A 12,437-nucleotide genomic window follows, 5' to 3' on the forward strand; every position below is an offset into this window, starting at 1 on the left:
TTGTATTCAAATGATGTGGTCACTAAAATAGTGTGACAAAGTGGCCCAAATGCCAAACAAGTTTTGTCGTCTATCTTAATTGACTTTCCTGCCTGATAAAGCACGAACCAAAAAGCATATACAGAAAAAAAATCAGATGACGTGATGTTTGGACCACTGACTCTTTGTTACCATGACAACACATAGGAAACATCCCAACTCTATCAGTCTGCGGTGTTCCCAGATGAGTCAGAAATAAGGCTACCTAATGATAAACACTTACGAGAAGTCTAACATGATCAGTCAGTACTGTTCCATTTTGAGAGTGTACACTGGAACAACTCTACAATGGAACCAGATGTCTTGGTGTTGCCAGTCTAATGGGCTTACACTGAACTACTGGAGCTACCAATAATAATAATATTACAGATGATTTTAAGAACCCCCAGGACACTGTACAGCAAAAACAACACAAACAAAATACAAAACTAGAAGACCCAGAAATCAATGTGAACTTGTATTGTCTAGCAAGGACTTACGGTGAGCTCGGTTTCAAAGTACTGGTAACCAGGCATTAACCAACCATTTTGATAAAGTGATTGCCTCAAGGCAAGACATATCCTAAAGGCTGAGAAAGGAAATCACACAAGTAAAGGACCTTTAGAAGAAGACATTTGGTTGCAATATCTACAAAGACAGACAGATATGGAGTCTGTTAGAAAGGCCTGAAGTTACAAAATCGCACAGCTGTTTTTAACAATAACACTCTCACAGACAACCATCTTCCCATCTTGGCACACAACTCATAAGACAAAATAAAGACAAATATACTCTATGATAGGTAATCCACTGTAAATAATGAATAAAATATATCAAACATTCATGCAAGATGACCTGTTAGTGTATATACACTTTATTTTTCCAAAAGGGGATTAGGGAGCAGAAGGTTTGTCTCTGAAAGGCATGGGCCAGATTCAACATTTTCAAACCAGACCTCATTATCCCTAGCTTCCAACTGGTCATTTATTTATTTTTATATTTTATATTATTTTTATATCTTCACACCTGTAAAAAAGAAAATAAATTATAGGTACTAAATGTGTGCAATTAATAATGTACCTATGTCACTCTGGGTAATAAAAATATAAATGTAAAAATATAAAACATTTAATTGATCCCATTCAGAGCAGCCATTCACCATCAGTGAGCAAGCCAAGGCACACTACTAACATCAGGAGTAGGGCCGGTTGAAGAACACGGTTCAGTTTGACACAACACAGAAGACACACTGAAAGATTAGCCGGGCAAATGCAACACGGCCCTGATTTCTGTGAGAACAAAACATAACACTCCCATGAAAGGGAAAAAGTCAGGGTCAACAGTGCTCTAGTATGCCCCCAACATACGTCTGATCACACCGCAAAACCTTCCTCCCAACTTCCCTCTCCCCCTCCCTCCCTCCCTCAATCCTAGCCCCTCTCTCCCTCCTTTTATATCTCTCTAACTCTCCTCATTTCTGTCAATAGCACCCAGTGTTTTAGGGTTGGGTAGAGGAAGGGACTAAACGTGGCCATGAGTGGTGACTGTTGCCTCTGTAATGGGTCTGTGCCTGCCCTCTTCCTCTTCTCCAGCTCTCTTTTTATTTTACATTCAAAAGGACAAGTCAATAACAAACAGTGCAGATGGAAAAAAAAAACTTTCAAAAGTGCATTAGTGGTTGGAAGCCAAGGCTATTACAAAATCCTGAACTGAAAAGTATTTGTCCCTCGGTCCCTCCCTCTTAAATGATAAGCTGCAACGAGACAAGGAGAAGACAGGGACAGAAGCCAGAGGTCTACAGACATGGCCGTTGTTTGTTGCTCTTCATCGCCAAGCATTGCCCAGTAGGTAATCTGCCATGTAGATCTCAGCGTCCAGTGTACAAACTTAGGTATGGACAGCTAGGCCTGTATTGTGTCTACCTGAGGCTCTGATAAGCCAAGGCCAGTCACAGGACCAACTTCTGAGATTGGCGTTGGCACAGACAAGATGGCACCACAATAAGGAAAATGATAACTAAACAAGAGTACATAATTCCCCATAATATCAACCACTTATAACGTTACCTTTATACATTTTTTATAGATTAAGTTACATTTATAAACATACTTTAGAAGTAATAAAGTGTTGCAGTGGTCTGGGATTGTCCAGTAATTGCTGCTGCTTCAGGTAACCATACTGGGTTCAAATCCAACCTACTGCTCTCTCAGGCAAGACTTACTCTATCTTTTACCACTTCCTTGTTCAACGAAGCATAAAAGACAGAAAAATACACATCTTTAAAAAAAAATATAAGAAGCACTGCGAGATGAATAAATAAATGAATAAATATATGATCTACTCATTCATTCATCAATAAGACAAGATATTCCCTCCTTTGAACCAGCGACAGAAAAGAAAGATACTCCTGACATGCCAATAGAACAACTGTAACAATGTACTTAGACCACTAGCAGTTCTAGACATGCTTTCAACACAGAGATATTGTATTGTTACATGTAGTTATTCCTACCCTGTCATCCAACCGCCTGATTGACAGTCTGAAAGAGGCAATCCTTCCAACAAAGCATGACGGAAGTTTACTTTACCTTAGGGCAGGATTCCAGTAACTACACGAGAAAATGTCTGGACTGAGCAAACACAGCTTGAGCAGCACTGACGGTCTTCTTAAAAGTACAGCAAAATAGAAATAAAAAAAGGCGGAATTGAATTCAAAAGGGAAGGAGGAGAGAGGGGTGCGATGCGGCAGTGTGTTGGGCTTTCAGTCACTCCTATGTTGGAGAGGCTCTCCTCTGAACGTATTTCTTCACATCACAATGTCAGGTCAAAAAGAGGGACAAACCCATGTATCTTGAAGTCTGCTCTGCTGCCCGGTTTTTCTCCTTCTTTCTTTCCCAATCTTCCTTTTTCTGACTATTTTCCCTCCCACAATTTTCCAGTGTTGTCAACTACTCCTAGCAAAACACAAGGCAGTCATTCTTCTGGCTTAAGTCTTGACTTACAAAGCTTATAGTAACCACCTTACCTTGAGTCACTAGCATATTTTGGAGGAGGTAAAGATTACTATAATGTGCTGGGAGTGGGAACTTCTCATTGGAGAGTTATTCACTCCCAACAATATTACAGAGCATTGACTGCCCAGCATGAAATGGAACTCCACCTTTTCCCAAAAAGTTATTCATACATGACTTAATTTACTAAGGGGATTTTCCTAGCCCCTGTGCATCAACTCAGTTGTTGCTTGCTATGGGGTTTCAGGCTGGATAAGTGTGAAAGCACTTTGTGACATCTACTGATGTAAAAGGCGCTTTACTAAATATATTTAATTAATTGATTGATGGCAGGACTGGGACAAGAATTTGGCCCTTGCATTTTGTCTATACCAGCCCACATCACTGCACTGTCTACACCAAGTCTAAAAAATATTGTTTTTGAAAATAACTATAATTTACAATGATGTCAGACTTACAGTGAAACATGACTACATAATTTATGGAAATACCTGGAAACAGATTTATTAAAACAAACTCTCTTGGCAGAATTTCGGGCAATCTAAACTTTTCTATCCCAAAATAAAAAATGAAATATGTTTTAATTAAAATGATATATATATATATATATATATATATGTATATATTTTGTGTAGTTCGTCTGACTGCCCATGGTCACGAGTCATCTGTCTGTTCTGGATCTGCTGTACACCGTTCTATGATTCGCCCTTGTCAGCATTAGCTAAAACCACAAATTCAAAGCCATCCACGGCTATTTAGAAAAGGCAACTTTTAATTAGCTACTTACCAAAGTTGAACAACATCATTCTGTGGAGTTGTATTTATTTTTGTCAATGACCCTTTGACATAGATGTGATTTGATTGATGTAAAGCCAGATACAGACTAACTTCCTTCCCTTGCACAAGAACTACCCTCAGTTGACTTGCAAAATTCAAAAGAAAATGAAGAAAACATAAAATTACATTCTTCCATGTATACAGTCCACTGACCAGTAGTGCTCTGAACACTCACTGTAAATTTCACCCCACAAAATCTCAAGAAAGCGACGTCACTTAAATTTAGATAAATGGATTAATAAATGGATGACTTATGTGATGTTGGTGTTCCAGTCCGTCAACAAAAATGGGCTCCTTAACCCACTGTTATCATCAAGTTGAGTTTAATTGTTTTAAATGTTAATTTGTTTGACCTCAGCTCAGGCTGTCAGAAAATTGGGTATATGTCTACTGATCAGCCATCAGTATAACAGAAATATTTTAAAAATATGTTTTTATATACAATACAATATAAAATATATGTCTGTGAAAACTTAGTAGCCCATCCAAGAAACAAATGGTCCAGCCCCTCTGGCATTTCCCAGGATTTTCTGATAGCAGTTCTGTCCATGCGTTCATTATCAGACAGGCTTAAATATGTAAATGTATCTTTAGTATTCTTAGAATACAGTATGTTCTCAACGGCTTTGACTCTCCCTGTCTCCAGTCATCAGAAAAATGCCAACCATCAGTTGCACGCTCTCTAGACTGAACCCCAAATATTTATTCAGTTCATTTTTTAACTGTGTTTCTGCATTTCAATACCACACTCTTCAATTCTTCAACATACCGTTCTCCAAATAATGAAGTCTCTTTCTCCCTTCTCTACTATTTTCAAAGTGGAGAGAAAGGGAATGAAATGCAGACGTCTTCTGTTTGTAGATGCTCAGGCAGCTGTCATAATTGGTTCAAGCTGTCATGGCCGACCTAACCAGTAGGGCTGATGCCAATCATCCTGGCTCTCACAAAGACAGAATACAAACATCCCAAAAACAAAGTCACAAATATACTGTTGCTCCTATATACTGTTGCTCCTATAGCCTCTGTTAAAGCATTTATTTCCTTATTTAATAAGATTCTTATTTAATACATTGAATAAATGTTTTTTTTATAACATTACCAGGTACTCCAAGCGGAAGTGGGTCAAATATTTCTATTCAACTATTTGTCTACAAAGCAATCTGAGGATTGGAGAGTACTGCCACTCTGTCATCAACCTTCTGTGGTTTCATAGCCTACCATCTAATTACTCTCCCCACAAAGACAGCACAGAGCCAAATTCCAACCATGACCACTTGGTTTGTGTGTTCACATACATGGGTGCGTGTGTGTTCAAGCATGTGTGTATTCATATGTCGTGAGTGTGTGTATACAAATTATGAACCATTTACAAATTGCAGGTGCAAGCCCTAAATACACATTAAGCTCTCAGGAGCCACAATTAAATATGTCCTTTATCTTCAGCCCCAAGGATTTTATCTGCATACTGTACACCCGTACTGTAAGCTGTTACACTAAATGAAGGGACAACAATGTCAGCCTCTGCTTCCATTTAATCTGTTATGAATAGCAAATTTCGCCTACAACCATCCCACTCAATTTCTATCGGCTTTGTGGGAACATACAAGGTGCCTAATTTGAAAGAAACAAGCATTACAGACATCAACAGATTTGATAGGTGCTGACTTGATCCTTTTAGCAGATTTTAGCATCTCTACTGTAGTTCTAGAGCAGTACTGGCCTGAAAATTCATGGATTGATTTTAGACTACAAAAGAGGATAATTTTTTTGAGGAAAGGGGTCAGAATTGGTCCCCCAGAGGTATAGGTGTAAATTAAGTCCCATATACCTCTAACTTCAGAATTCATATTTCCGGCTAAATTATCTATAAAGGAGATCAGAAATCAGCACTCCTAGTCTTAATATCTCGGGACTCGATGGAAACATGACCACATTGCCACCCAGTGGGAGTTTAAAGCAGTTACAAGGGTGATCAGTTAAAATAAATGGTGGTGGAAAACCAAAACAGAATATAGAATATGAATCAGTTGGTCAACAAATCTGAAACCTCTCTGTTACAATTTTAGACTGATTCCTGTCCAAAATAAGTCAATGCTGAAATGCTTTTAACAGATGAATAAGTGAAAAAATTAAATAGTAACTTTGCATACCACGTGATGCATCACAATATGGAAACCAACATGATTGCTGGGCCTCCCTAAATGTAACAAGTAAGTGTTAAGATCTTGAAAGACCCTTTAACAAAGGCAGGTTGACTGGTCTGTTTGGAAATGTCCAACAGCGCTGCTACTGCTTCTAGGATCACAGAAAGGAAATTCCACATGCTCACAGAATGCACCCAATTTCCCCTTCATTTTCTCTCTTTCTCTGTCTCACTCTCTTTCAACCTTTCGTTCTCTTCTTTGAGTAATTTTATTATGTTCATTTTGTTTGAATTTATTGCATTGTTGTTTTGTATTGTAAACTGTTTTGTACATTTGTTTGCATTAATCAATGGTCTTCTCACTCACTTTCTCACACACATACACACTTTGTCATCCATTCTTTCTATCACTTTCTTCCTCTCATGGTCCACGTGCTGGCAGACTGGATGACAGTCTGGATTGCCAACAATAATTATAATTGAAGAAGAGCTCATTACAGTTTGTACTTGTTGACATTGTCTTGTTAGAGTAAATCAAGAGAATATTTGAGAAACTACGGATTTACACAGTAACATTTATTTTAGTAATTCATTATATTGTATTGCTCCTCTGAGCCATTACATGCCAAAGTTTTGATGTCCTTTAAGTATAACACATCACATATTGTCACAACTGCTGGTGTAAAACGTTTTTTCCCCCCAGATTAACCTGATTGATTCATTAATAGATTGACAGAACACATTGGCTCACATGATGGTGTCCTTCACAAAGTGGCCCTACTTATTCAGAGTAGAGGAGATGCAGCCTTGTGAGGATATTCTCCCATACCACTAAACTGCTAAATTGGGTTGGGGACACTCAACCCCAACCCCTGTGCCAGGAAACCTCTGGCCCAATGCTAGTTTTTCCCAGGTAGACTGTCCCACTGTCAAAATCATCACCTGGGTGACACCACATGGGCCACAGCTACTGGCCTCCTTTGAACCGCAGCACTTTTAGGTCAATGTTCATCACCTGTGAATGTGACCATCATCATCTCAAATCTACTGAGTACATACAACATTCCAACTCTCTCTCTCTCTGAATCCCTTTGTGGAATGTAGCAATGGTAAAATACCATGTCAGACTTCATTAAAAGAGTGGCAAGCATGGGCATGGGCAATTTAATCTAGAGGTGACATGGAAAGTACTAAACTGTTATTGTTGAATTTCTAACACAATACATTTGGAATCCAGATAATGCTTTAAAAATGTTTTAAGAGTGTATAAAAAGTCATGAAAATAGACCATCACTGCTGATTTGATCAGGCTTACGTAGGTTTTAAATCGCTAAGCTCGATGTAAAAAGAAAATACTGCATTAGCAATTTTGTAGTGCCACAAAAGTATAGCATGATTCATAAGCAACCACATGCACTGACTAAAATAACAATGTTAGGGAATAGCTTACTTGAAGTGGACCTTCTTGTACATTATACTCAGTCCAGGTGGAGGGGCTGCCTCAACATGGAACAGATTCCCAGCAGGTCTCACATGCACAGTTTCACCTCCAGGTCTACTTCCTCTGTGCTTAGTTAGCAGTGTGTTCACCAAACAATGCAATAATCACACCATAAACCGGTGTCCATAACAGAGTAAGCAACCCTATGTAAGGCTAGTGGAAAGGCATTCTGACCCAGAACTTAGTTTTCTGGCAGCCTGAATTCTCAAATCAGACTCTCTAACAACGTACCAATGATAATGGTGTCCTGTTGAGCCTATTGTCTGTGCCCTGGTCTCCCTTCTGCCGCTCTCCCCTTTGAGACCCTTTACAAAGACCAGCTCAGTGCTTGACTGCCTGTTCATTCATTCGTAAAAAAAAGAAAAAAGACACACCCACTTTTACGACTGGAAGAGCTGCTATTAGCACCCCCCTCCTTCTAGCCTACCCTCCCCAAAACGTTGACTGAGAGTGTTGTTAACCCACCCTGGCCCATTTGATCCCCCCCCTTCCTTTTCCATCTGTTTGACTGACCACAAAGGATTTCAATATACTTGAGTCACCAGTTCTTTCCATTTCTATATTTTATTTAATATTTTCCTGTATGCTTCGAAAACGTCATCTATGATTTCCATTCATTTTTCCATGTCCAAATCCTCTACACACTTCAATTACATAATATCAACCCCCTTTCCAAGCAATCAATGTGCAAATCAGTTCAGCACTGAGTATACACCGCTCTCACTCCCCTTCTGGAAAAGTCACGTACTAGATGAAAATGAATACATGTATGTTCACAAACATTCCCACAAACAGAGAAAAAGGCAAGTACAACCCAGAATACAGAGGGCTTTTATCAGGTTTTACACAACCTTCTGATGTTCCATGAGATGTCTTAACTGCCAGATGCCATGTTTGCTTTCCATTCCTAATGCAATGATGTAATTAGCCTTCAAATGAACCAGGAAGTTACCAACACAAACCATGAAAGCATACTGACAATACAATCATGTAGGCTTCAGTTATTTAGTAATTTTAAGTTTCCAAATCGGAGTGAGTTATATTTTCTTGCCATCAGCCCATCATGTATAGGCTTAATACTGTGTATTTATCTACAGTACAGTAGTACCCTCTAGGGGAACTACAATGTAATAAGAATAACATTATATAATATTAGTAATACCTTCATTTGTAAAACAAAATACCTAAGACAAATAAACAACAATTGAGAATGAAGACACTTCAATGGTTAGAGATAAGTCCAGCGTTTTCCCTTCACTTTAAAAGCATACTGACTTGTAAATAAACCTACACTAATTTCTACAGAATCAGTGAAGAATCTTGGTGTGACACTGATCTCCATTTTTATGAACATATAAATGATTTTCATAAAAAGAGCAGCATTTTTCCATCTCAAAACTTCTGTCCAAACTTGGTGTCCAAACCACACCCACAAATGTTCAGCCACACATTGACTTTTTCAAGAATAGACTACTGCTATGCTCTTCTCTTTGACTATCTGGATCAGACAAAATAATCTTAAACAATTGATCCTTGAATCTCGAAAATCTAATTTCTCCAGTACTAGCTTATCTGGGGCTGTTTACAAGGTTTTACTGATAAACAACTTGCTCTTACTGATCTCCCTGAACTATTCCTGCCGCATAAACCTGTATATGCTACAGTAACAAGGCGTCCTTGCTGTTACTAGCATTTTCAAACAAACAGTTGGAAGCATAGCTTTCTTTTATAGGGTTTAGGAGCAGATTTCGGATTGGGACAACAAATTCCTCCAGTTTAAATAAGCTACCACATTATCCTAACTAGCATTTACAGCTAGCAACTTGGACAGATAAAGCTGGAAAAATAAAAAAGGGAGATTATCCTAAAATTGTTTGTTTGTTTGTGTGAAATGTGCATACTTCACACAAAAAAAGTTTCTTATCAGTCTCATTCTGAAAATTCTCACTATCTAAAAAGTGATCGTTTTATATTTTTAGCAAGGCTTTTTGTTTTGTTAGAACCATACCTAAATACACAGAGTTCGTGTGATACAGTGATATAAAGAGAAGTATACAACAAAACTGAAATAAATAATTAATCTAAAATGTGACCCTAAAAGGATGTACAAGTACTTCCTTTGAGGTTTGCAGATGAAAGTAAAAATGAATGTTTGATGAATTACAAAATACGGCAAACCTTAAAGGCATTATAAAAACATAATGCATCTGACATTTTCGAACAGGACTTTGCACAAACTGTATCTCCTAAATGTTTTGCCGTTAAAGTTCAAAATGTATATTTCAGACCCATTCTAACTAATATGTCTAAAATATTTCATTAGTCAAAGGGGGTTCCTTCATGTTCTGGGTGATGGGTGAGAGTGGGCCTGGTGTATGATGGATCTCCATAAAACATGCAATGCCAGAATAGAATGTAATGTATTATAATAAATCATGGCTGGATAAGATACCGAATGGTGATTGGTTAGCAGTGAAATCTGAATAGCCTTTGACCAGTGTTTCTTCTTAATAATAAACTGCCCGTATTGTCAGATATATTTTTTAAGTACATCAAATAAGTAAAGGTGGCTTTTCCGTAGGCACTTCTTACTCAAGCATCAAGAAAGATTAATGAATTTGATGCCAGCGACATATTTCAAAATAGTTGGGACAGCGGCAAGTTTACCACTGTGTTGCGTCACCTTTTCTTTTAACAATATTCTGTTATCATTTGGGAACTGAGAAGTCCAATTGCTGTAGTTTTAAAAGTAAAATGTTTTCCCATTCTTGCTTGATATAGGATTTCAGCTGATCAACTGTTCAAGGTCTCCTTTGTCATATTTTTCATTTTATAATGCAACAAATGTTTCCAAATGTTTTCAGCAGACCAGGTCAGTTTAGCACCCAGACTCCTTTACTATAGGACCATGCTGTTGTAATAAGTGCAGAATGTGGTTTGGCATTGTCTTGCTGAAATAAGCATAGATTTCCCTGAAATAGATGTCCTCTGGATGGCAGCATATGTTGCTCCAACGCCTGTATATATTGTTCAGTATTGATGGTGCCTTCACAGATGTGCAATCACCCATGCCATGTGCACTAATGCACCCCCATACCATCATGCATGCTGGCTTTTGCATAGTGTGCTGATAACAAGCTGCATGGTCCCTCTCCTCTTTAGCCCAGAGGACGCGGTGTCCATGAATCCCAAAAATACTTTTTATTGTTAGACCACAGAACAGTTTTCCACTTTGCCTCAGTCCAACACTCCACAATTATCCCGGTCCCCAAAAAACCCTCCATCACTGGATTGAATGACTACAAACCTGTCGCCCTCACATCTGTGGTCATGAAATGCTTTGAAAGATTAGTGTCAAACTTCTTGACCAACAGGAGTCAGCAGGTGAGGCTGGGGAACACCATATCCAGCACCCGAACAATCAGTACCGGCACCCCCCTGGGGTGTGTGCTCTCCCCACTGCTCTTCTCCCTCTACACCAATGACTGCACCTCAAGAGACCCATCTACGGTCAATCGGACACTACGGTCACTACGGTCAATCAGCCTCATCCGGGACTGTGACAAGTCTACCTACAGACAGGAGGTTGAACAGCTAGTTCTCTGGTGTGGTCAGAACAACCTGGAGATGACTTTGGACTTCAGGAGGAGCCCCCCGACTCTGCCCCCCATCACCATTCTCAACAGCCCTGTGTCTGTAATGGAATACTTCAAGTTTCTGGGATCCACTATCTCCCAGGATCTAAAGTGGGAGCCCAACAGAGGATGTACTTCCTGCGCCAGCTTAAGAAGCTTAACCTGTCCATGAAGCTATTGATCCACTTTAACACAACAGTCTGTTCTCTGCACAGCCATCACTGTTTGGTTTGGATCTGCCACGAAACTGGAAAGGAACCGACTACAACGTACAGTCAGAAATGCAGAAAAGATCATTGGTGCCAACCTGCCCTCCATCCAGGACTTATACAAAACCACAGTCAGTAAAAAGGCAGGAAACAGATCCATCACACCCTGGATACAACCTGTTTCAGCCCCTCTCCTCTGGTAGGTGCTACAGAGCATTGTACGCCAAAACGAACAGACACAGGAACAGTTTCTACCCACAGACCATCACTCTGATGAAGAGTCAACTTCAGACACTTAGTGCCAGGCACAATCCCTGTATAACCACCCTGTAAATCTGACCCTAACATCCACCTGTCTACTATTTATTTTTGTCATCCTGTAATTCAGTGCTGTTCATACTGTATTTATACTGTATTTATCATATCCACCTACCTCATGTACATTACACATGCAGAAAATTACTTATTTATTCATTCCAATATTGTTTGCACTCTAGATATATATAGATCACATCCACCGTCATTATGTAAATAATAGTACCTGTACAAAAATATTTATTTCCAGCACCCTTTATACCCTGCTCATTGCACTATTGTCTCATTAGTCTTACTATCTTATTGTTTTGGTTTATTATGTGTATTTATGTGTACTGTATATTGCAGCCGGTGACTCTTGTTGAGTAGTTCTTTTATGAGTAAGCACATCATGAGCCTGTATAATCCAGAGTCAAATTCCTCATATGTGTACACATACCTGGCGAATAAAGTTGATTCTTATTCTGATGCAGTGCCACCTGAGGGTCCGAAGATCACGGCCATCCAATATTGTTTTTTGGCCTTCTCGCTTGCGTACAGAGACTTCTCTAGATTCTCAGAATCTTTTAATTATATAATGTACCATAGATAATGAGATCCCCAAACTCTGCAATTTTACGCTGAGAAACGTTATTCTTAAATTGTTGCACTATTTGCCTGTGCTGTCTTTCACAGAGATGTGATCTTCTCTGGGATGCTCATTTTATATCCAATCATGTTACTGACCTGTTGCCAATTCAACTAATTAGTTGTGATGTTCCACCATGT

The 12,437-nt window shown here is 39.0% G+C and overlaps 1 protein-coding gene across 15 annotated transcripts in view; it reads right to left on the bottom strand.

The window, feature by feature from the left end:
- Positions 1–7,806, bottom strand: part of phldb1b (pleckstrin homology-like domain, family B, member 1b) — a 104,431-nt gene extending 96,625 nt beyond the window's left edge. For 4 of the 15 annotated variants that reach the window (XM_020047144.2, XM_020047113.2, XM_020047116.2 and 1 more), the window contains exon 1: positions 2,607–3,005. The gene's annotated coding sequence lies outside the window, so the exon portion shown is untranslated. Of the gene's footprint in view, positions 1–2,606; positions 3,007–7,459; positions 7,689–7,741 lie in introns of those variants that run through there. The other 11 variants (XM_020047132.2, XM_013134042.3, XM_020047123.2 and 8 more) reach the window with 6 other exon arrangements.
- Between the last annotated feature and the right edge of the window lie 4,631 nt (positions 7,807–12,437).

The sequence above is a fragment of the Esox lucius genome, chromosome 1 (genome assembly GCF_011004845.1).
Source record: "Esox lucius isolate fEsoLuc1 chromosome 1, fEsoLuc1.pri, whole genome shotgun sequence".
Lineage (NCBI taxonomy): Eukaryota > Metazoa > Chordata > Actinopteri > Esociformes > Esocidae > Esox > Esox lucius.